The sequence below is a fragment of the Dermacentor andersoni genome, chromosome 9 (genome assembly GCF_023375885.2).
Source record: "Dermacentor andersoni chromosome 9, qqDerAnde1_hic_scaffold, whole genome shotgun sequence".
Lineage (NCBI taxonomy): Eukaryota > Metazoa > Arthropoda > Arachnida > Ixodida > Ixodidae > Dermacentor > Dermacentor andersoni.
The window spans coordinates 1,084,136-1,109,315 of NC_092822.1; the positions used below are offsets into that span (position 1 = coordinate 1,084,136).

General features: G+C 47.5%; 1 protein-coding gene across 5 annotated transcripts in view; it reads right to left on the reverse strand.

The window, feature by feature from the left end:
• Grip163 (gamma-tubulin complex component 6) overlaps positions 1 to 25,180 on the reverse strand; it is a 478,650-nt gene that overhangs the window by 360,514 nt on the left and 92,956 nt on the right. The gene's annotated exons all lie outside the window — the stretch shown is intronic.

A 25,180-nucleotide genomic window follows, 5' to 3' on the forward strand; every position in this document is an offset into this window, starting at 1 on the left:
GCTCTCATACCAACGAATGTTCTTCAAAAACACTTGCAAAAAGGCTTAGCATGTTGAAAAGTTCAAACGCTACAGCAACCGTTGCCTCGCTCAAGAAAGCGTGCCGCCGACACTAGTGATCAAAATCCATGCTAGGCCTGCGCTTAAGTTCAAACAAAGGTTGTACCGAGCAAAACTGTGAAAACTATCATCCGATGCCCCAAAAGGTCCATGTTGGGCAGCTAGATGTGTGGTCTCCAACATGCTCTTGGAACAAAGGAACAGCAACACAGTAGTGCAAACAATCACAAGGGCATTTATTGCACGTTTCACACACTAATGCTTGCTCACTGAATATGGACACAAGACAAATCGAGGAAGTCCGACTCACCGCAACCGGATACCAAGCAAATATGTTTGTCCCCATGCTGGACACCAATGCCTAATCATTCGCGTGTACGGTCATGCAAACGGTGGCATGTTAGAATGATCGTGTTCATCCATGTCGGTGTCATACCCCAAAACCTTTCCCGGGACGGTCCCATGAAGCATCGATCAGCACACACATGGTAGGTCCGCGCCGCTCGCCGACCCCAAGCCCAAGTGGAAGAGCCTACTCCCTGTTGTGCCGTTAGGTCGCGTTAGCAGCAACACAACTCTCGCGCCATATCTCGTAATATGCTGCAATCACACCGACTGCTACTGGCACAAAGCCAGATTACAGGAGATCAGAGCCACGCAGGGAAAACAATATCAGGAGATGCATGAATGTCAAGCGTCCCCACCACGGTAGTAAAACAGGAAAGGTGGCCAAATGAGCGCCGCAAGCGCGTCGCCGCACCTCTCAAGTTTCTACAGCTGTCGCCAGGCGCTGAAAGAGGTTTATGGGGTCAAAGACACTCATCGCAAGCTTTCGCTGTGCTGTAAAAGGTCGGTTATTATCGTAATTTTTTTGGCTTTAAAATGCCGTTTATCATTTTATTAGCTTGTAGAGGCTCTCTATTGGCCTTGCCCATAAAAATAAGTATGTCAAGCTCTATGGAGCTTAAAGATTTCTAATCGGCGCGGGTAATCTTGACAAGACTGACACTCTGGTGTTCTCACCCGTGCTCTTGGGACAAAGGAACAACACACAGTAGGGCAGACAATCACAAGGGCATTTATTGCACCTTTCATAGACTAATGCCTGCTAGCCAAATTGCTATCCACAAACATGCTGATGGGCGCGCGACAAATCACAGAAGTCCGACTCACCACAACTGGATAACAAGCGAATATGTTCGCCCCATGCTGGACACCAACGCCTGGTCGTTCGCGTGTATGGTCACGCGAATGGTGGCGCGTTCGAACGAGGCCTCGCGAGACGGCCTCGCAGAAGCATGGATCGACGCACGCACGGAACGTCTGCATTGCTTTCCGACCCCGCACCCAAGAGGAAGAGCCTCCTCCTTTCCGCGCCCAAGTAACCCCGCCGTTAGGTGGTGTTAGCAGCGAAACACTCGTGCCATCTCTCGTACTGCGCTTCAACCACACCAACTGCCGCAGGCATCAAGCCACGCGACGAAGCCGGATTGCAGGAGACGGGAGCTATGCGAGAAAACAACATATCAGGGGACGCGTGAGAGTCGCGCATCCCCGCAACACAGAACGCCGATCGCAAGGGATGCACGTGCATTTTTCTGGAAGCGTGAAAATTCTGACCAGCACGTGTACGGCGTAAAAAAAATAAATAATTTCACGTCATTGTGGGTAACATTGGGCTTATGGACGTTGTGGGGATGCGCGACCCTCACGCGTCCCCTGATATGTTGGTTTTCCCGCACGGCTCGCGTGGCCCGGCGCCCGCGGCGGTCGGAGTGGTTGAAGCGCAGCGCGAGAGATGGCGCGAGTGTTGCGCTGCTACCGGCGGGGTTACTTGGGTGCGGGAGCGGAAGGCGCTTCCTCTTTGGCGGCGGGACAGCAAACGGGACGGACGTGCCGTGCCGCGCGTGCGCCGACCCATGCTTCTGCGAGACTGCCTCGCGTGGTCGCCTTCGAACGCGCCACCATTCGCGTGACCGTACACGCGAACGACCAGGCGTTGGGATCCAGCATGGGGCGAACATATTCGCTCGCTATGCGGCCGCGGTGAGTCGGACTTCTAGATTTGTCGCGCGCCCATCGGCATGTTTTGGGGATAGCAACTCGGCTAGCAGGCATTGATCTATGAAAGGTGCAATAAATGCCCTTGTGATTGTTTGCACTACTGTGTTGTCGTTCCTTTGTCCCAAGAGCACGGGAAGAGAACACCACATCTGGCGCTTAACGTGGGGCTCTTGGGGCATCGGACGATAGTTTTAACAGTTTTGCTTCGTTCGAGACCTTTGTTTGAATCGAAGCGAAGGGCTAGCGTGGATTTTGATCGCTAGCGTTGGCGGCGTGCTTTCTTGAGAGAGGCGACGGTGGCTGTAGTGTGTTTGAACTTGTCAACATGCTAAGCCTTTTCGCAATTGTTTTTTTTTTTTAATGACATTCGTCAGTACGAGAGCCACGTGGTCTGCATCCTGGGAGAGCGAGGCTGAGCGCCCGCGGAGCAGTGGCAAGCCTGAAGCGAGTGAGTACGGAAGCCTCGTGGGTGGTCCGAATTTCTTATGTAAATGCCTTCTTCTATCTCTTTGACTCGGATGAAGTCACGGCTCTGCGAGCCGGGTGGCCGCGGGCCACGGGTGCCACTACGGGCTGACTGGTATTGCGGCCTGGCACCGGGCGCTCCGACACCGTCTGGGACGGTGGGCGCCGTCAACTCGGATGCTGTGTGCACCGAGCTACAGTGTACTAGATAGGGGCAGTGTGTTCAGACGGCGGAGCGCGCCACGCACCGCTTTGAAGCCGGGAGCGTAGAGAGGTCCCGGATGTATGCGGCGGCGCTGCAGTCGCACGGGCTGTACGGACGCGTTCTCCGTGTGTTGCGGCCAGTTGCCGTGTGTTTGCTCTGAAGGACCGTGAAGGAATTCCTAGAGTTTCTGTCTCCTTGGGAGTCGCATGCAGAAGGATTGCCATTTGTTGGGCGTGTTGGTAGACTGACTTGGAAAGCATATTTAGCGCCAGCGAACTAGCACAGAAGGGAGACGACACCACAATGCGCTAACTTCAACAACTTGATATACAGGAAACACCCGCCTATTTAACACATGCACAGTTAAATAGGCGGGTGTTTCCTGAAAATCAAGTTGAAGTTAGCGCATTGTGGTGTCGTCTCCCTTCTGTCCTTGTTCGCTGGCGCTAAATATGCTTTCCATTGCAAAAGGGCTTTGCGGTTTGAGCCAGTCGACGGCAGATAGGCTCTGTGTGACATTGTGCAGCACTTTGGCTCTGTTAGAATACTTGGAAGGAGAGGGTTTTAAATACCTATTGACATCTAGACTAAGCCAATAAAAGTTGGAGAACGTCTTGTGAGGTAGTCGTGCGCGGATCCAACGATCATCCAACGCCGTCTCAATTTTTTATTGTTGTGAATTGCCTTTTTATATCTTGGCGAAGGCAATGCAAACAGGGAACACAGAGGTCAGTAAAGATTTAGTATCGCTACTTAACTCACCTGATAATTCTGACAAGGAAGGGGACGTTGCGTCACAATTGACGAGTTAGTTGAAGCTGGAAATCTGACGCTGGTGGAGCAAAGGCTAAACAATACTCCAGCAGAGCACCGGGCTTATGTGGAGGAAAGGAGCGATGACCGCCTCATCCATTATATATGGCAGGGTATGTCGCGCAGAAATTTTTTATTCGCAAGAAATGTGAGGACTGCCGCTCTCTTCTTTTGCAGAACTCTAGTGTCAGTAGCAGTCTCAAAATTCACGAAATTTGTGACAGGGGAGGATTGCTGTATCCCTCCAAGTTGCTTTTCGAAGCACTAAAGAAACTTGAGGGAATATATTTACAACCTTCTTCAGCAAAGAGCTTTGCAACGACATCGTAGTTGATGTCATGATTCTAGTGAAAGCTTTAAATTTGGCTATGCCATAGGCTGCAAATTACATGCTGAAGATTTCACATCAGCAGTTGTGCGTTTTTATCTCCTAACAAGGCTGTACTTTTACGTTAAAGGTGTTAATCAGTGAAGGGAAGCACGACGAAAAAGGAAATTGCACTTTAAAGTTAGCTATAATGTTCTTAGCAGGCTGGTGCAACATACGTATGCTGAACCTTTGTCTTTTTCGTCTGAATGCACAACTTTTTCTGGTACATTCAAAAAGCTAATTTTGTGAATATAATTAAAAATGAATTAAGTAATATATTTGCGCATATTAATTCCGCTGTAGGTCTCCATTGTTTGGGTAGGAATGTACTTGCACTGTTTTTCTGTGTTTTGGCATACTGGTGCACGTGTGTAGTTTTGCAGAGATACCTTTTAATGGGCGTCATTCCTACCTGTTTTATTCGTTCCATAGAATTGTAGGATGTCGGTATGTCTCATACTCGCACATGAGCCTGACGTTCGGGAACACTTCATGATGTAAATAAAAAAATTCACGAATAAACTGTGCAAATGTAGTTGCGGGGGGCTCGCAAAACAGAATGAAAGAACGAGGGACAAATGTTTATCGCGAAAGAAGGTAAAGGCCAATTAAGCAGGCAAGCTCTTTGGCTTTGGGCTATGTACGTACATAATGTTTTGCCTTCTCTCCTACAACAGCAGCTGAGGAACTAAGCGCTTGACGTTGGGTCGCGAATGCCACGGCCGCTTTTTTATGAATGCGAACCGCAAAAGAAAATGTGTGCACCTGGAATCCGAGTTAGTTTAAATCAATTCGATCTCCTTTACTACTGCGTTATTTGCAGCGGACTTTTCCGTTCAAATAATTTCTGGTTACGAGGCACCGTGGTTCAAAACAAATTTAACGGCTTTACGCCACTACTTTGGTGTCTGCAAAACCTTTGCTGTCAGGTTAATAAATTCGTCTAATGGGCGTTGAGATGCGCTAGGAGTGCACATACAATTCATCTTTTATGTGAAGTAAGTTTCAGGTATGCATCTTAACACCCGCCGAGGATTTGCACATCTATTTGGTTGCGACAGAAAATGATTATCAAAATATCAGCATGCAGCGCTGGCGCTGCGTCGTACGTTCCGTACAGGATGGATGGATGGATGTTATGAGCGTCCCCTTTGGAACGGGGCGGTGGCTTGCGCCACCAAGCTCTTGCTACTACGCTGCCTAATATCCTACCTAGGTTAACCAATGAAGAAAAAAAAAAAAACCACTATGAACTACCACGTCCAAATTTTCTGATACCCTATTGCGAACTGTGCTTTTGTACGTCTCCGTCTTTTGTCGTTTCCCTACTTTTCTTCCACCAATCCTCCAATCGCCTCTTACTGACGTCTATTGCGGACCTGTTTGCTTTACCACTGCTCCCGCTGAACCCAAGGGCTTCAAGGAGGCCAGTGGTGCCTAAATCGACCACTGGATAGACGTCTTCACATTCTAATAAAATATGCTCCGTCGTTTCCCTAGCTTTACCGCAGCAAGCACATGCTTCTTCTTCCTTCTTATATCTCGCTTTATAGGTGCGTGTTCTAAGGCATCCCGATCTCGCTATGAAAAGTAATGAGCTTCCCTTTGAGTTATCATAAATGGTTTCTTTCCTAATTTCGTTTTTTCCCCTTAAGTAGTTACTCATGGCAGGTTTCTTTTCCATTGCCGCCACCCATGAGATTAATTCAGCCTCTCTGACTTTCCGCTTGACCTTCTTTGTTGCTGTGTTGCCCACCCCCCAGGCCGCATACTTGCTGGTAAGCTTCCTAGTTCTTTTCCTCCACTGTGAATCAATGTTTTGCCTGTACAGATACCTGAACACTCTCCCAGGCCATTTACTTTCCTTCATATTCCTCAGCCGTTCTTCATACTCAATTTTACTGCGAGCTTCCCTCACTTCAAAACTAGTCCAGCCCATATCCCCTTGCACAGCTTCATTTGTAGTCTTCCCGTGAGCGCCCAATGCGAGGGGACCCACTGACCTTTGGTTCCCGTCGAGTCCTGATTGTACCCCTGATTTAAAGCAAACAACCGCATTTCCAAAAGTAAGTCCTGGAACCATTACCCCTTTCCACATACCTCGGAGGACCTCGTACCTATTGTATCCCCATAGCGCTCTGTGCTTCATTATGGCTGCATTTCTCTTCCCCTTGACTGTTATGGTTTTTTTCCTGTGTTTCCATATATCCGTTGCCTTCGTTTATCCATATACCAAGGTATTTATATTCTGTTACCCGAGGTATTTCTTGGCCCTGTATCTCCACTGTCTGTTCACTGTTTTCATTGAATACAATAACACCTGATTTTCTAACACTAAATTTCAAACCTAAATTGTTGCCTTCCTGTCCACAGATATTAGCCAGACGTTGCAAATCACTTTGCTTGTTTGCGAGCAACACAATGTCGTCCGCATAGAATAAACCTGGGAGTTGCTGCTCTATTACTGTACCTGCCTGTTTGTATGAGAGATTAAACCCAATATTACTTCCTTCTAGCGCCCTCTCCATCCTCACCATGTACAGTGCTCACGGAATGAAACGCGTCAATTTAGGGCTAAGTAATGCGCATACTTTCGCTTCAACCGGCTGCAGTTCATGTCACATCGACGTAATTCTGGCGCGTACACTTACATCGGAGCCCACGTCACCTTTGGTGACCAAATTCCTAGCGACATGACATTGTGCCCTCGCGTACTTTGCACATATGTAGGGTTGTACTAAATGCTCCGTGTCCTATTTCAATCCGTGAGCACTGTACATCATAAACAGCAGCGGGGATAAAGGGAACCCCTGCCTCAGTCCCTTGTTGATATGAACTTTCTCCGCGCTCCTCATCCCTTCCCATTCAACGCAAACAGTATTTTCTAGGTAAATCTCTCTCAAAAGCTGTATACAATCGTTACCTAAGCCTTCCCCTTCCAGAATATCCCACAAAATGCTGCGGTCTACGTTGTCGTATGCTCCTGTAATGTCCAAAAAGGCCACATGCAACGGTCTGCTTTTGATATTTCAATACACTGAGTAAGAACAAACAAGTTATCATCCAAACGCCTACCTATTCTAAAGCCATTCTGAAGCTCTCCCAAAATGCCATTATTTTCTGCCCATGCTTGAAGCTTTAATTTGATTGCCTGCATAGCTAGCCTGTATATTACCGATGTAATGGTCAACGGTCTATACGAGTGAATTCTGTCTTTCTCCCCCTTACCTTTATAAATTAAATTCATTCTACTTTGTCGCCAACTGTCTTGTATTCGCCTATCTTTTAAAGTTTTTTCAACTGCTTTCACGAGAGCTTCCTTACTTTTTGGTCCCAGTTCATTTATCAGCCTAACGGGAACCTCGTCTAGCCCTGTGGCTGTGCGCTTAGGAATTTTGTCTTCCGCTTTCTTCCAGTTTAAATTTGTAAGCACTAGCTCCTTTCCCCCTTGGGTCTCTTTCATGCTCCTTTTTTCTTCAAATACAACCTTGTCCTTGCCTTGGAAAGATTCGGCTGTTACTTTTTGGATGTAATTTATTGCTGCTTCTCCTTCCAGTCTGTTTTCATCTTCGTCTAGGATATGTTGTTGTATTGTTGTTGCCTTCCTGCCTAATAATTTTATGTGATTCCAAAATATTCTAGGTGCGGCCTTCTTTTTCTCACGTATTTCTGACAACCAACGTTCACTTTCACCTTTTAATTTTGCTTGCACCAGTATTTGAACCATAGACTTTTTCTCCCGGTATATTTCCCATTTACTGGTTACTTCATCCTGTGGCAACTGCGCCTTCTTTGCCTGCCTGTGCTCTCGAAATGCTTTCTGTCGTTCGGCGATGGCTTCTCGTATCTCCTTGTTCCACCAGCTTTTCGGTTTCTTTTTTCCTTTCCAATGAACATGTGTTTTCTCTTTCCGTATTTCTGTCGTTACTACACTTAGAAGCTCACCATATTCCCACCCCTTACTTGGCCACTTGCCAAGTTCTTCCTCAACTCTAGTGACTATATTTGCTATTTGTTCAGCGTTCAAATTTGGACTGGCCATTGTGCTTTCCTTGCCCTCTTTCTCAACTACATATCCCATTTTCAAAATGATGCGTTTATGGTCACTCCCTATGCTGCTAAACCCTTCCTCATCGATGACCATTTCTCTCAACTTATCATGAATTCCTTCTGTCATCAGACAGTAATCAATGGTCGATTGCCGGTTTCCCACTTCCCACGTGATCTGTCCTTCACACTTAGGCCCTGTATTCACGATCACGAGGTTATGTTGCTCGCAAAGGTCTAGCATTGACTTCCCGTTATTGTCGGTATAGCCATCTAAATCCTGTATGTGGGCATTCATGTCACCTAATAGGACTATCTCAGCACCATTCCCGAAACCCCTAATATCAGCGCGTATGCATTCCACTAACTCTTTATTCTTCTCTGTGCAATTTATTCCGGTCCACAAATATGTAACTCCAAGCCAAGTTTCTTTCCCACTCATTGTACCTGATAACCAAAGATGCTCTTGACATTGTGAATTTACTCTTTTCCATTTGGCTCCCTGATGGATGAGCATTCCGACTCCCCCTCCCTTTCTTTCCGACTTAGTTCTGTTGCACCCTTCCCATACATAATTCTCAATAACTGGCGGCTCTTCTGAGTCTCTAAGGTGCGTTTCTGTAACCGCATACACCCCTATTTGTTCTCTATGTAACTGCTCCTCAATCTCTGCCCACTTTTCCTTTCTTCTGCCGCCCTGCATGTTTATGTAGCCTATTGCATGGCGAGCTCTTGTTCTTGCTTTCCACCTTTTTCTGTTATCGACGGCGATGCTCTTCTGATGTTCCCCTAGGGGACCTTCTTTATTACTACCTACTCTGACCTCCTGAGCGCCCGCGGGCCCCCTAAAAAAGCAACAGCGCGACCCCCAAGTCGCCAGCCCACTTCTCGTGCTAGCCTGTAATTGAAGTGGATCCCATCTCGTTTAAAACCACCACAACTTCTCACTTCCCTGTTTACTTCGACAACCTCGAAGCCTTTCTCTCTGCTCATTTTCCATATTGCCTCATTGGCAGCCATTACGGCTCTTTGTACGTGACTGTCACGCACAGGCACCTCCGGCACCGTGCAAACCACGATCTGCACCTGAGGGGATAGCTCGCGCAAGTCGTCCACCCCCTTCGCCAAGCGCTGGGCTAGTCCTGGCCCTTTCCTGTTCAGGACGTCATTTAGCCCACCTGCTACTACGACAAGGTTGCGCACGTGGGCATTTTCCGTGAGCTTTTCTTTTGCTCGCTCCATGACAGAACCCAGTGTCTGCCCTGGAAATGTCCCTACCGCCACTCTTTTGTCGCCTTTCACCCTCTCCACAATTGCTTTTGAGTACCCAGGCATGTTTGAGTCGCCAGCGATAATCACCCTTTCACTCTCTCTTACCTCTCCCTGCTTCCCGGCTTCCTGTGGCTGCAGCGTCGCCTCACTCGGGGCGTGTTTCGCTGCTTCGCTATAGCTACGCCGATTCACCAGCGGCGAGCTGGCGACCGCTTGCTTTGGCTCCCTGCCTCCCACTTCGCCCTCGCTTCGGTGTCCTGACCCGACATTATCCACTGCCCGAGTCTCAAGAGCGTCGAGCCGCCTTTGCAGTTCGGCGCTCCTTTCTTTCGCCTCCCCAAGCTCGGCCACAGTCCTCACCAACTGCGCGGCCTGGGCCGCCTCCACCTTGACGAAATTTTCAACCTTCGCCTGCAGTGCTACCCGCTTCTCCTGCTCCTCCCTCAGGTTTGCCTTAAGCTCTTCAAACTTAGCCGCCCAATTCCCTTCCAGTTTCTGGACGGCTTCCCTGACGCCCTCGCACGACCTGCACGTGAAGCTAGACCCCACCGCGTCTGCTAAATTCTGGAATTTAGTCTCGTCGAGGAAGCACCAGCGCAGGCACTCGTCGCACTGCACTTGCTCCCCGTCCCCCGCGGCCTTCACGTTTTTCGATTTCATCGCTAGGCCTACGTCCCTAGGCCCAACGAGCAAGTTCGCCAAATCACTCACGCAAACCCGACCTCGACCGCTATCCCAAACAAAAACAAAGAATTATCACTCCCTACTCCATGTAAGAATCCGAAGAGCTAGCTGAAAGAAATACCCCCTAGGCCTAACGGGGGAGCCGCCAGACCTAGACAAAGCCAGTACGTTTCCTACTCCTACCAAAAATTCAAAATTTGCGCCCCTACTCCATGCAAAAGAAAACACTTCAAAACACTAGCTAATAAAGATAAAAGAGTACTTAGCTACGAACGAAGTCGCTGAAGCCTCGTCCACAGGAGCGTCCGCGAGCCACGACCAACCACTACAGCCCATGTTCCTGCAGCGCCATCTCGTGCTATCTACATGAAGTGCCTCAGCGGCGAGTGCTTCCTGTACACACTGCCCCTATTCTAGTACACTGTAACCGAGCGGAGTAGGACCACCTCACAGAGCTGACGTCTCCTCGCGGCTGCCTGTTTTGCGCCCATTTTGGGTGTTGTTTTTGGATGCCGGTTGTTGTCAGGGTAGCGACGCTTTAGGCCTAAGGCTTTACGAAGCTGCCTGTCGCACGTGGAGGGACACAACCTGGTGGACCGTGGCGTTGAGGCGTTGCAATTTGCTCCCCTCATTCTATTTAGCCTCACACGAATTGAAATTACTCGTTCGGCTCAAGGAAGCGAGCTTCGTTCACATGAATTTAGCATCTGAGTAGCTGCCCGATCTTTTGCTAGCCGAGTTGAACATCGTACCACGTGGGCGATGCGCATGCAGAATTCCTCTCCCTTGCACTACTTTAGTGTTTGCCGAGTGTGTTGAGTGTACGCAGCGTGATTGGAGTCACCCCTGGCTTGCTGTCACCTGCACATCGTCTGCGCTGCTGCCCCGGACTACGATCGAGTCACCCCGGGCGATGGTGATGCTAAGGCCAGTTCGGCGCAGCAACTTCGGCGGCCTCCTGCATCCAGCTCACAACCCTCGGCGGCGGACAAAAGAGCCGGCGGTCACCGACAGCTACGGCGGCTCTTGCCAGCAGGGCGCGTCGGCGCGAGCGACGCTTGCTCGTACCGACTACTGCGTCGTCGTTTCCGGGGTCCTGGGGCCGAGTCTTATAACGGTTCGGAATACGAACCGTTCGCTTCGCCGCTTACGTCACTAGATGTGCCACTCCCAAGCCGGCGGTGGAAGAAGGGGAGGACGCGACCAATTGATGAGAGGGTGCCACCTCTGAAGTGTACGTCATTATATGACGAGCTAATCGAGGAATTGCAGAACGTTTCTGCTTGCTAAATAAATGTAAAATATAAATATATAAACGTGTGGTGCCGGGCGTTTATGCAATGCAGAAGTAACTTATTAATGTCATTCTTTTTTATTCTCAGCCCACAGGTGGTATCGCAAGCGTAAATGAGTTAAAGCTATGTCGTCTGCTACCAGGAGCTCGCACGATGCACGCAACAGGAACGCACTGCCGGCACTTCTCAAGTAGCGAGCGCGACAAAACCGTGCACTGGTTCTTAGGGACACCTTTACTAGCCGACTATATCAATTTTCCATCTTTTTTCGCCCTTCGTCATCGGCTCGGACATGACTCGCTCACTGCCGCTGTCCCTGCGATGAGCCCTACGGCGCGTCGCGTGATAAAAGCAAGGGAACTTGAAATCGAACATTACGATACACGGGCCCTGCATTGCCTGCGCGAAGTCAAATCGAAGAGTGTGGTGCTGACGGTGAGCGCTGTGCCGTAAAATTGAGTAACAAAGTGCGGCACTCCCGAACCAGAGAAAAAGAAGGCAGCCAAATAAGAGATCTCCACAATATCTTCCCATCCTGACTGTATAGTTTTATCAGCCGAACGAAGGAAGTGCTGAACCAGCCTAGGTTGAACCCTTCTGACTGCTGAACGGCGATCTGCGAGCTATTCACGCTGGCGATAGCACTGAGAATTCGATCTCACCATGCAAATATCTCCTTGGCATTGGCTTTGAAGCTGAGGTCACGGGAAAGCTGACCCAGCCCTTCAACCGGCCAACACAGTAATTGCGAGAGCAACTTTGTCGACAGTGTCGGCAGCAGAGATCTAGGTCATTCCGCTGAATGCTTCACGTCCGACCGACCTCTGGGAGCTGCAGGCCGGTGGCGATGAACCGCAGCGCGCAATATTCCTTCCTCTGCGTGGAATGGCCACTCGTACGCTTGCACCCGAGTCCCCTCGATTTGATAGCGTAGCCTGCAAAAGGTTTACTTAGAAAGCCAGCAAGGGCGGTGCAACTCATTATCCCTCACTTCTTCGAACGCGTATCGCGCTTCCAGCCGTGGTCGACACCGAAAAAGGAACGCCAAGCAGACGACGAAGGCAAGTAATAGCCTCCAAAGCAACCAACGCACGCGCGCGCGACGCCCACGTGTCTCCGGGGTCGAACGACCGGCGCGCGCGGCCAGGGTCACAAGCCAAAGCCAAGCCACAGCAACGGAACCCAAAGCGGACTACCCCTTCGCCGGTTCCTACGACCGGTTCTCTTTGAAGATGATTGACACATGCGTGGCGTATTCAAAAATTTCGATACCGCCCCGCTGCCTCTGACGACCTGTGACGTATCAAAATTTCGGCCAATCAGGTGAGGCCAAAGGAACGGTTCCCCAACCGAACCGTTATAAGATTCGGCCCCAGGCCTGGAATCGTGCCGTCGAGTCCGCAAAGCTGCTGCTGTGACCGGCGGACGCCAGCGGTGTACCCAGGGACAATGTCGGCTCGCATGCTATGGACAGCGTGTGGACATTTCTTCGGCGCGGCTACTGTTGCACGTACTACCTTGTTCGCGAAGCACGCATTGATGTTAGACCGAGTGACATGTTTCGCCGGAATATGTAGTGATTTAAGGTTGTGGGGATGCGCGACCCTCACGCGTCCCCTGATATGTTGGTTTTCCCGCACGGCTCGCGTGGCCCGGCGCCCGCGGCGGTCGGAGTGGTTGAAGCGCAGCGCGAGAGATGGCGCGAGTGTTGCGCTGCTACCGGCGGGGTTACTTGGGTGCGGGAGCGGAAGGCGGCGGGACAGCGAGCGGGACGGACGTGCCGTGCCGCGCGTGCGCCGACCCATGCTTCTGCGACTGTCTCGCGTGGCCGCCTTCGAACACGCCACCATTCGCGTGACCGAACATGCGAACGACCAGGCGTTGGGATCCAGCATGGGGCGAACATATTCGCTCGCTATGCGGTCACGGTGAGTCGGACTTCTAGATTTGTCGTGCGCCCATCGGCATGTTTTGGGGATAGCAACTCGGCTAGCAGGCATTGATCTATGAAAGGTGCAATAAATGCCCTTGTGACTGTTTGCGCTACTGTGTTGTCGTTCCTTTGTCCCAAGAGTACGGAGGAGAAACCCCGTATCTCCCACACACTCTACATACATGCAGACGCACCAACAAAGGAATGCAGGGTCGATTGAAGCAGATTACGATGGCACGCACGCAGAAACAAGCGCGGTCAGGCACGGTCGCGGACGCTGCGAAGGAACGAAACACTAGAGTTGACGTCACAACACCGTCGTTCCTTTGTCCCAAGAGCACGGGAAGAGAACACCACAACGTAGTTGGTTTATGATCACCTGGCTCTAACTAAATTTCACTGTGCGTTCACCAATTGTTTGCTTATTGTTCAGCACCGTATAGAACAGAAAAAAATGTGTGCTAAATAAAAGTAACAAAACATCTTATTGGCAGTTAACTTGTGAATACAATTACGCTATGCTAGAAACTGAATACTTTTTCAAGGGTGCAGTGTACAATTACATAAAATGCACCATGAAGGCACAACTGAGCGCAGGGAAGTACGTTTGAAGTAGTAGTTCTGCGGATACCCGCAAGGGAAGTATGTAAACACTAAATCTCCTATGCCTTTTGTTGCGAAGCACTAGTTCAAACCAGTTTTGATAGCTTCCTTAGAGGGGCCCTATACCAACAATCGGGCTTGGTGAAGTAACATAGTCCGCGGTAGCATACGCTGTTGTGAACATCTCAGCCAAGTTCTGCTGTCGTACACGATCCGTGGAGCTCGCAAGCGGAGTGCGAAGTCACCTTTCTCTCAAACGCTCTCGTTTCAAAAACCTCATGATGCTTGCTCTTTCCTGTGTGCTTTATTTTGTCATAAAGCGCACACCAATACGCGGCTGCTATTGGTCGCTGCGCTCGGCTACACAGTGGCCGCCGCAAGGTGCCGCCACGAGTCCAGTGGCTAAGCACACTGCGGCTCTCAAAGGACAGCCGCGTTTTGCTTACGTTTAGTGCGGCATAGGCACCAAATCGGAAATTTGAACTGCGTGCCACGGTGACGTCTCCGCCGTAGCCTTCGCACTGCAAGGCATTGGAGGAGGAAGGGGAGCACAGCTGAGGCCGTGTTTGATTGCCGATAACTCCACTTCTGCTGAACGCATTGAAGTACTTTTTGCGGCAAAGTGGTTCTGAAATAGCATATCTTCACTTCAAATGTCTTTCTCCACTTCGATAAAAAGTGGTTAAGGGCCCCTTTAACTTTTTTTTAGTCTTGTCCTCCGCTTTTCAATTTTTTTTCTTTTACATACTGGCACATTCTCATTGATACATAGTAGTGCAGCAAATGAACCATAATCAATTCCTTGTGATCAGAGCGTGCAAATGCCAACACACGCACACACAAACACACACACACATATATATATATATATATATATATATAGGTCCGGTGCATAGGTAGTTGAAGAAACAAGGGAGCACACTTACGAAAATTGCATTTTTATTGTTTTCACGTTTCGGCCGTGCACGGCCTTCGTCAAACATGTATATATATGATTGACGAAGGGAAACGTGAAAACATTAAAAATGTAATGTTCGTAAGTGTGCTCCCTCGTTTCTTCAACTACCTATGCAGTGGACCCATATATATATATATATATACAGTGCTCACAGAATGAAAGGCATCGATTTAGGGCTAATTAATGGGCATGCTTTCGTTTCCGCTGGCTAGAGATGATTTCGCATCGGCGTAACCTTGGCGCGTACACTTACATGGGAGTCCGCTTCACCTTTCGTGATGAGAATCCTAGGGACATGATAACGTACTTCAGTGTAATTTGCACATATGCGGAAGTCTACTAAACGATCCCTGTTGCGTTTCATTCCGTGAGCACTGTATATGTATATATATATATACACAAGGTGTGTTCAAAAAGAAACCGAACTTCTGGAAGAGCTCACTAACCGGCAGAGGGAGTGTGCTGCGGCTACTGAGCGCATGTAGCGGCAGGTTTAGACAACAAACTGCCATATGCCGCGTTTCGCTCTGACCGTTAGTTGGCAAGCTACAGGCACTGAAGTGACCACATGAACAAGCTGTTCTTTGGATTGGTGCCAAAGTGACAATGAAGAATTGGAAGAACAGCATGTGTGTGTGAAGTTCTGCTACAAACTTGGGAAACCTTTCACAGAGACATTTCAATTGCTTAGCCAAGCATACGGGGAGGACTGTATGAGTCGCACGCAGCGCTACGATTGGTTCAAGCGTTCTGAACATGGAAGAACGTCGGTCGATGATGATATCAAGCTTGGACGACTTTCCACATCCATAGATGATGACTACGTCGAGAGAGTTCGAACTGTGATTTGTGGAAATCGTCGTCTGACTGTTCGAGAAGTCGATGACGAAGTGTGTATCAGCATAGGATCATTCCATGAAATTTTGAGTGACAAACTTGGGATGCGTCGTGTCAGTGCAAAATTCATGCGGTGTTTGTTGACTGACGAACAGAAGCAGACCCGTCTTGAAATCAGCCAGGAACTGCTCGCCGCTGCCAATGACGATGAAAACTTTCTTAAGAACATTGTGACAGGCGATGAGACATGGGTTTATGGCTATGATGTTGAAACGAAAGTGCAGTGATCGCAGTGGGTGGCCAAAGGTTTTCCTCGTCCAAAAAAAGCACGCATGAGTTGGTCAAAAATGAAGGTGATGTTGTGTTTTTTGATTGCAAAGGCATTGTCCATCAGGAATTTGTGCCACATGGTCAGACGGTAAACAAAGAAGTTTACCAGGGAATCCTAGCACTTTTGAGAGATTCTGTGTGCAGTAAGAGGCCTGAATTGTGGGAAAATCAGACTTGGATGTGGCATCATGACAATGCCCTGGGGCTCACACATCGCTCCTTGTCCGCAGCTACTTAGCAAAACACCACACTCCTGTTATGCCCCACCCACCATATTCTCCAGACCTAGCCCCAGCAGACTTTTTTCTATTACCCAAGCTGAAAGCACCTTGAAAGGATGTCGTTTCCAAACCATAGAGGAGATCCAGGACAATGCGAGAAGAGATCTGTGCACCATTCCAGAAAGTGTGTTCAGGGAGAGAGAGAGTAAAACATCTTTATTAATATTATTTGAATGGCGAGAGCAGTGTGGGAGGAACCCTCAGTCCAGGGTCCCTAAGATGATTCCGGCGATGTTTCGAGCCCGTTGTATCACAGCTCGGAGGACCTCGGGAGGTCCGTCGCGGAGGGCATCGTCCCACAGCTTTTTGTTGCGTAGGGGGTAAAGGAGAGTTGGCAAGGGAGAAAAGAGGTTTGCAGTGCACTCAATCGTGACGTGGAAGATTGTGGGCGAGCTGCCAAAGCCAGGGCCACGATCTGCATAACAGTGTGGGTAGAATTTATTAAGAGACAAGATTTGGAAAAGTTGCGGTTTGTAACTGGCGTAATGCCACTGCTTCCTCCCGCGAGAAGGACGGCGGTGGTGCGGCGTGGGTGCGACGAATGCGTGTATAATGACGGAGTATGTCTTTGTAACGGAGCAAGGGATCCCCCCACTCTGAACTAGTCGCCTCACCACGCCGGGTCGCCCGGAGGGAAATTTCTCGGGCAACCGCATGTGCGCGTTCGTTACGCGGCAGCGAGGTATGACCAGGGGTCCAGAGTAAGTGGATGTGGGGAGGTGTGGTTGGTGCATTTTGTGGGATCTGTTTGAGAATTTGGTGCGCCGCTCTCGGGATGCCGTGTCCTGATAGGAACGCCCGGCATGCCTGTTGCGAGTCTGTCAATATATACACTTCCTCAGGAACACGGATGGCGTATCGAATTACAAGGGCAACACCGAGAACTTCTCCGTAAGCGGCATTTGTTCCGCGCATTGCAGCAGAGTCTCTCAGGGATTCAGTGCCATCCAAAACTACCGAGGTGTAGGCCTCTTGAGTGGCTTTTCAAAAATGGAAGAAAAAATGGAAGAAAAGATGGGAAGAGTGCATTGCCAGTAGAGGGGACTACTTTGAAGGGGACAGCACTGAAGACGCATCTGAAGTCACGCGTAAATCCATGCGAAAAGTCCAATTTAGACGACAGTAACTATTCAGCGTAATTGAAGATCTGTCTGGTGTATGGCACTACAATGCGGAGCTCTTTCCCAAACGTCACAGATGTAAAAATACAGTTTGAATGCTGGCATGGGACGCCTGCTGGGTACGTACTTTCAAGTACGGCGGAGCGGAGAAATGGGCCCAGACTACCCCCCTGCCACCTTGCGCAAAGCGGCCGAAACTCGAGAGCCTTTGCATATTGTGCGGCGCATTGGCGAAGTGGCGCCGTTTGGCCACCTCTCCTGTTTTACCACCGTGGTCCCCACAATATCTGCTCTACAATTCACCCCTGTACAAAAAGAAGCCGATGCACATCGATGCGAATGCTGTTGAGAACAAGAGGCCGCCATATGGTGCGTCGCAAATATGGCGATTGTGAACATCTTTGTCACCGTAGCGTGCACTCGCTTTCTTTCGTAAGGTGGTTTGTCTGCTTTTTGAGTGTCGCGCAGCTGCTGCAAATAGACCTGCAAAGGCGGCTCCGGCCGATGCGGCGAGATTCTGTGAATGGCGGCGTTCGGACACTGCGTGTGTGATGCCCGCACCAGGCTGACGTCGGGAAGTCTGCCACTGTGTCAGCTGAGGCAACTTGTCCACAGCACTCCATTTCTTTTTGTGTCAAAAACAAAGCGAAACACTCACTTGGGTGGCACTGAGCACAGGGGGCCCCATGGTGCATGTGACACTGTGCATGTGACACCGAATATAGTGAATATTAAAAAAAATCGAATAACAGATATTCTATTCGCTAATCAAATTATGTGAATGTTCAATATTCAATTTGATTTGAGTATTCGTACCCCCCTATTATTTATACATGCACACACCGGCCATTTACTGTCACCGTACAAGCACCGAGGTGCCTAATAAGTGTACGGACAGGCATTCAGAGCTATTTTGGATATGCAGGGATGGAGGCAGTGAAGGGAGTTTTGGAGCAGCTTCGGGAGCAGCAAATTTGGCACTTTGGAGCAGGTTTGGAGCAACAATTGTCCATTTTGGAGCAGCTTGGTAAAGCTCAACATTAGTGAAATAGAGGCAGATTAAAAAAAGGTGTTCTTTATTTGACTTTGCAGAACACTCTTAAGTTAATGAAGTTAACCAGTCCTGCGGAAGCACGCAAGATGGAGGAAAGTTAATGAAAGGGAAAGATTGTCATCTGCCCGACAAAGGATACCCCATGTGGGTTTCTCAGAAACCAATATTAAGTTATGCATACAGGATGTGCCAATTAAATGTGGTGAATTAAAAAATAACTTAGGATTTTACGTGAATACAGCCCACTGTAGGTTGATAGGCTTCTGTGAATATTAATCAAGAATATTTTTTTTTCTTGTGCACAAACATCAAATATTTAGGTTAAATTAGATAGCATATAATAAGTTAATGGATAAGGTGCCAATGGAAAGGTTTAGGAAGACGTCAATGAGTGATAACAGCGTTTAAAGGAACCTAGGTCTTGTATGGTCCTTTTTTCTGACAAAAGGAAAAGCCTATGAAATTTTAAATATTTTATGCATCAATGCATCTTTGTACCAGTGATGTCAGTGGTCTCAAATGTAAACATTGTCGTCTAGTACGTTGTATATATTATGCCCACGCAAAACAAGCCCGCGTTCTTGCAACGGTTTGGAATGCAAACCATTACAAGATCCTGCTAACTGGAATTTGATAAGGAACGAATTTGAGTGCCATAAGCTGCTGATACATTGAGAAAAAAGCACAGCCGCTCATTCGCAGTGCCTGTACTTGACAAGGTTTACGTTGAGAGTGATGCAATCTATAACACATGGAGACGTCATGGGCACAGCATTTTCTTTTTTTTTTTTTGAAATTTCGTGGGCTTTTTTTCATAATATTGGCTGGGCATGGACGGCAGAGATGTAGGACATGGACGGCAGAGATGTAGAAAAAAAACAGGACATACCCTGTACTCACACTAAAATTTTTTTATTCAAGGGAAACACTTATATACGTATAACAAGAGGTTATCGCGCTCAATGTAAGCTGCACCACAAGATTTTTTTTTTTTTTTACGAGCAGAAAACAGTGCAAAATGACAGGACAAAGAGAGGGACACAGCCCATAGTGTTGACTATCAACCAGGTGTCTTTATTTTTTCAATCAGCATATATATACTACCTATACCACTAGTGTTTATTTTTTCAGTCTGGGTGTATATATCATATGAAGCCAACAAACACTGACACCAAGGACAACATAGGGGAAATAACTTGTGCTTAATAAATGAAATAAAGAAACAATAAATTAATGGAAATAAATGTGGATGAAAAAAACGACTTGCCGCAGGTGGGAACCGAACCCACAACCTTCGCATTTCGCGTGCGATGCTCTACCAATTGAGCTATCGCGGCGCCATTTTCCCATCCACTTTCTTGGGTATTTATGTTTCCTAGTAGAAACCTGGGAGTGTTAGCCAGCGCCACCACTCAGAGACCTTGGTGGTGGACGTGGAACGCCCTTGCTGCTGCAGGCGTCACGAAAATGTGATCTTAGAAGAGAAGATCATGAGAAGATCACGTCCTCGTGACGCCTGCGGCAGCAAGGACGTTCCACGTCCACTGTGAAGGTCTCTGAGTGGTGGCGCTGGCTAACACTCCCAGGTTTCTACTAGGAAACATAAATACCTAAGAAAGTGAATGGGGAAACGGCGCCGTGGTAGCTCAATTGGTAGAGGATCGCATGCGAAATGCGAAGGTTGTGGGTTCGGTTCCCACCTGCGGCAAGTCGTTTTTTCAGCCACTTTCATTTCCATTAATTTATATACGATAAATTAATGGAAATATATATATATAGGCTAACTGAAAGAATAAAGACACCTGGATGACAGTGAGCACTGTGGTCTGTGTCCCTCTCTTCGTCCTGTCGTATAGTGCCGTTTTGTGCTCATAATCATGAACGAACCAGCCCAAATGCATACTCTTCTGAAATCCTTTTTCTCTCTTTTCTTTTTTGTGTAGGCACTGCCATGATGCCAAACAGTGCCCGTATGGCAGCACGGCAGCACCTAAACAAAAAAATTGCTGGACACCGTTCTGATTACTGGTAGCACCCTGTTTACAAGAGAAATGGCACTTGACATATTAATTATTAAAAGAACTGACGGGTGTATGCTCACGTTGCAACTCATATTAAGCACGATAGTACATGAGAAGACAAATTGTAAATGTAGATGAACAAAGCCAAGTGACAACAAAAACATAGACTCAACATGTTTGAGTAAGGATATGTAAAACCATATCTCTTGAATAAATGTTTTGTTGTGGTTACAGTGCATGTCCCATCCTTTTTCTATGTCTCTGCTATCCATGCTAAGTCACGCTGCCCAGCCGTAATTATGAATCCGAACCGACTTGCCCCCTTCCAGTCATTCTGCTTTCTTTTTCGTTCAAAAAAAGAAAGGCACTGCATGTATTCTAGGTTGCGTCAAATGCTGTTATCGGTCATTTCTCAATGTCCTTCACAACTTTTCATTGACATCTCATCGATCAGGTAAGTTTATAAAGTTAACTAATCAAACATATTCAAGCACGATGAACAAGAAATAATCAGTGACCACCATGAACATCCATCAGCATACAGTGAATGCCATTCGCGTAATGCCCTCTGTTATTTTTTCACTCTTGGTGACATTCAGTCAGGATAGAAGACTACTACAGAATAAATGTGAAGTTACTTCCCTGGTCACTGCATGTTAGCCAGTATTTCACAATGCTTATTAAGAAGAAAAACAAACTTGATATTGGTCGAGACTGGTCGAGTTTGCATGCCTGCACTCAACATGACATCATGCAATACACTCATGTCATGCACATTATGGAGCTTTCGAATAGGGGCCGCAAAGAAGTGGCGACAGCGTCACTGTGCATGCACGAGGTGCAAGGAGGGTTTTGCATTGGTGTTGGCCACGCTACTTCACAGAAATAGCACAGCAACCCAAATTCGATGCAACATGTCGTCGCTAATACCATTCTAAACTATGCACAACATGGAAATCTGATCGCAGTGACCCCTTTGCAAAGCCCCTCTGTCACCCATAGGCATCGGAAAAGGTAACCTTTAATCCTAGAATGTGACATCCCCCTTCGGCAAACTCAGTGGTACCACACAGGTTGCACGAACACTGAAATAAAGGCCCATTCGATTCGCCTGCACCACTGCGAAACAGTTTGCGGCAGTTCACAAGAAGTTCAGAGATCGTGCAGCTCGATTTCCTCAGTGCAGGCACAGCATGGTACTTGAAATGAATGCCAAGGTGCATACCTGGTGCAGGCATTATGTTATGTCCGGCTAATGTGCACAGAGTGCGTAAGTTTGAGAGGTCCTGAACTACAGGTATGATTGATTTCTGGGGCATAAATACACACCCCACTTGCGTAGACACATCAGATGTACGTAAGCAGACTTTTAACGATGCTCGCGTCCGTATGCTACGTCATCTGCTGTGCTGCTGCTTCACACCTGTATGCCTAACAAAGTCAGCATCGATAGAAGAGTAGGTGCAGCAAAATCATGAACCAACCCTGCACCTTTCCTGCACCTTTTGAAACGAACAGAGTGGTTCAGCAGGTGCCAATGCTGCACCACTTGAACGAATAGCAGGGTGCAGCACCTCATGAACTGGTTCAGGAGGTGCAGGCAAATCAAATGCACCTTAAGATGCCCGCAAGAAGGTACAGCGGCACTAGACTGTACGTCCATATGGTACGACTGTCAGAGAAAAATGTGCCCGAATGCTGAACCGAACAACTCCGACGGGCATGTGCTTCCTTCTAGATGATGATGAGCATGATGTTGGTTTTGATTTCAGTTTTGGTAGCTGCAAAGAAGCGACGGAAAGAGGGTTTCACTCCTATGCATAGTCTGATGCAAGCTCAGCGAAATTTTCCGCTAAAATACCATTCTGACCCAGGATGGTCTCGTGCAATTGGCGCAGCTGTTCCACCACTGTTTTGGACACCAAATGATGGTTTATTAACACTTTCCCTACCGAGTTTCTTCGCCAAAAACAATGCAAGAATACCGATTTTTTTCCTAAATAATTTTACACATTTTGAAACAACCAAAAAATATCCTTAAAAGCACTTTATTTGCAAGATACATGCAAAATATTTTTTTGAAAGTATGGAGAGAGGATCAGCTTCACTGCACTGCACAGCGGAGAGTCTCTGACTTTCTGTAGTCCTCGTTGCAAAAAAATGTCTTTTTGGAAATTCAAAAACAACACTGTGACAAGTGGGGCTCATGCTTGTGGCTAGGGATGTCAGATCCCTAGATTGTAGAGTTGGTGTGGTATATTTCAAAACACGGAATAGTGCAGAGTGCTCCCATTCCTCACACTAGGTATGTGTAGTGGTTGGTATCACGGAGAATGAAATATATTAGTTAATTTGTGAGAAACAATTCAAAATACGGCGCACAGTTCCCGTCCTCTGTCACAGGTACCTTTATGCCAGGCATGACCGTGAAAACAAACCTTGTCCACTGCCGACTTGTTGAAACGCTGTTGTCATCCAAATCTGACGACTCAGAAAAGATATGCTGCTCAGTATTGTCCCTGCCACTATCGAAAGAAAATCAAGCTTCTTCTTCACTGTCTGAGTCCGCCAAATCTTCCACAAACAAAAGTTTATTTTTTTCTTTTTTCCGGAGCAGAGCCACTGCTGACATGCGCACGCACAGAGGAGGACACTATCTTTTTTATCGCATTTGCCAGCATTAAAATGTTACCCAGCATTGAATGCGCTTTTTATTTCTTTACTGCGCCATCTGTTGAAGCCAAAAAGAACTAAACAAAATTTATCAAGGCAGCTTAACTGCAGCGTGCACAAACACTTGTTCCAGCATGGACGAACTTAGATCGTCTTCGGTGGGAGTGGTACAAACCGTTTGGACAAGCTCAGTTTGTCTATGGTAGGGAAAGGGTCAAACTTTTTGGATTCAATCTGCGCAGGTCGTGTTGTGAACATCGTTGCCATGATTTCTGTCTTTTGTGTATTCTCATAAATTTTAGGACGACCATATTGGCCACTAATTACGACTAAAACCGAATCTTTACTTCCTGCGCTTGCATTCTGCAGCTGCAAAAATCTAGTTTTGTGTGGTGTTTCAGTGATGATTTACAGTTGCCAGTGGATAATTCTGGTCAAGAAGTTTCATGAAAGCAAACAGGCTGCTTGTCAACGTGTTGCGCTATTGTCCCAGTAACCTGGCGTGGTGCATGTGAGAAATATAGGTATTTGGAATGTTACATGCACGCTATTTGCAATTAATTGATGTAGATTTATCTGTAGGGTACACAAGCCTCATAAATAATTAAAAAAAACTGTTAAGCAGATTCAAGGGCATCAGCTTCTGGTCTGACACATGAAGCCATACACAGTACTAGTTGCCTTATGTGCATATTGACTTGGAGATTGCCACCTTCTTGAATGTCACCAAATCCTTTCTTTTTGTTACAAGAAAAAGTTTATGGCCAATCATCATCTGATGCAGACAAATAAGTGCTGTCAGTCATCAGACATCATTTGGGCAGCTGAGTTTCTCAAACGGGTGGAGGTCGTGATGAATAAGAACTCTGGAAGGCTAATTATGGCCACTGCTGAGGAACTGGAAGTCAACAGGCAAACTTTCTGTGCATGATGTCATCATGCGCCACTCCTATGTAATGAATTTGCTTGCTCCAGCAAGGCATGTACAATCCAAGAGAGGCTGGCTGGGAACGTCTGCAGACATGTCACCTTTAATGTGGCATTCCCAATTCCCAACTTAAACCTGCATGCATCTATATATATGGGCAGTGTCACTGAAAGGGAAACTAATAAGCCGCCACACAATGTAAAAGCTGCTATTGACGAAGCACTGTCCAACATTTACACACACAATGTGATCCGAGCGTGCCACTGTTATCCAAGTCAAATACATTCAATAATTGAAGCAGATGATGGTTTTATTCGATATCCTTCGACAAGAGCAGTAAAAGAAACAATGTGAGAAATCTGAAAAAGTACATTTCAATTCTTGATTGAAATAATGTTGCTATTCTTGAAGTCATCATTATGTCCTTGAATACCTCACACACCCAGTATACATTCACCCTTTATGTCTGCAGATCCAAGAAAAGCACAATGCAGCTAACTTTATTATTAAATTATGGGGTTTTACGTGCCAAAACCACTTTCTGATTATGAGGCACGCCGTAGTGGAGGACTTTTGACCATCTGGGGTTCTCTAACATGCACCTAAATCTAAGTACACAGGTGTTTTCGGATTACGCCGCCGTGGCGGGGATTTGATCCCACGACCTCGTGCACAGCAGCCCAACACCATAGCCACTGAGCAACCACGGCGGGTGCAGCTAACTTTAGATGCAAGAAAAAAAAAGAAACTTGACTGCACAAGATATACGATGTTTACACTGCTGCCTAATTTAACAGGCTGATGGCCATCGTCTGAAATAAATGGGCCTGTAATGCTAAAAAGCTCCAAGGGTCATCTACTGACTGACACGTCCTGAACTTCATAGGCATACTGAATGCACATCAGTGTACAGAGGTGACAAATCTAAACCAACCAAACCAGTGCAACAGGGTTTGCACTATTGCATGGTCGATTGAAAGTAGGGACAGCTGGATGAGTTGGTGTGATAACATAATTATAAAACAGTGCCAGGGACGCACGCAGCGAAAAGAAACAACAAGATGGTGAGCTGCGTCCTGTTGTTTCTTTTCACTGTTTAAGTCTTTGGCACTGTTTTATACTTATGGTCAAGTGAACCTCACCATAGGAGCACCTCCCACCTATTA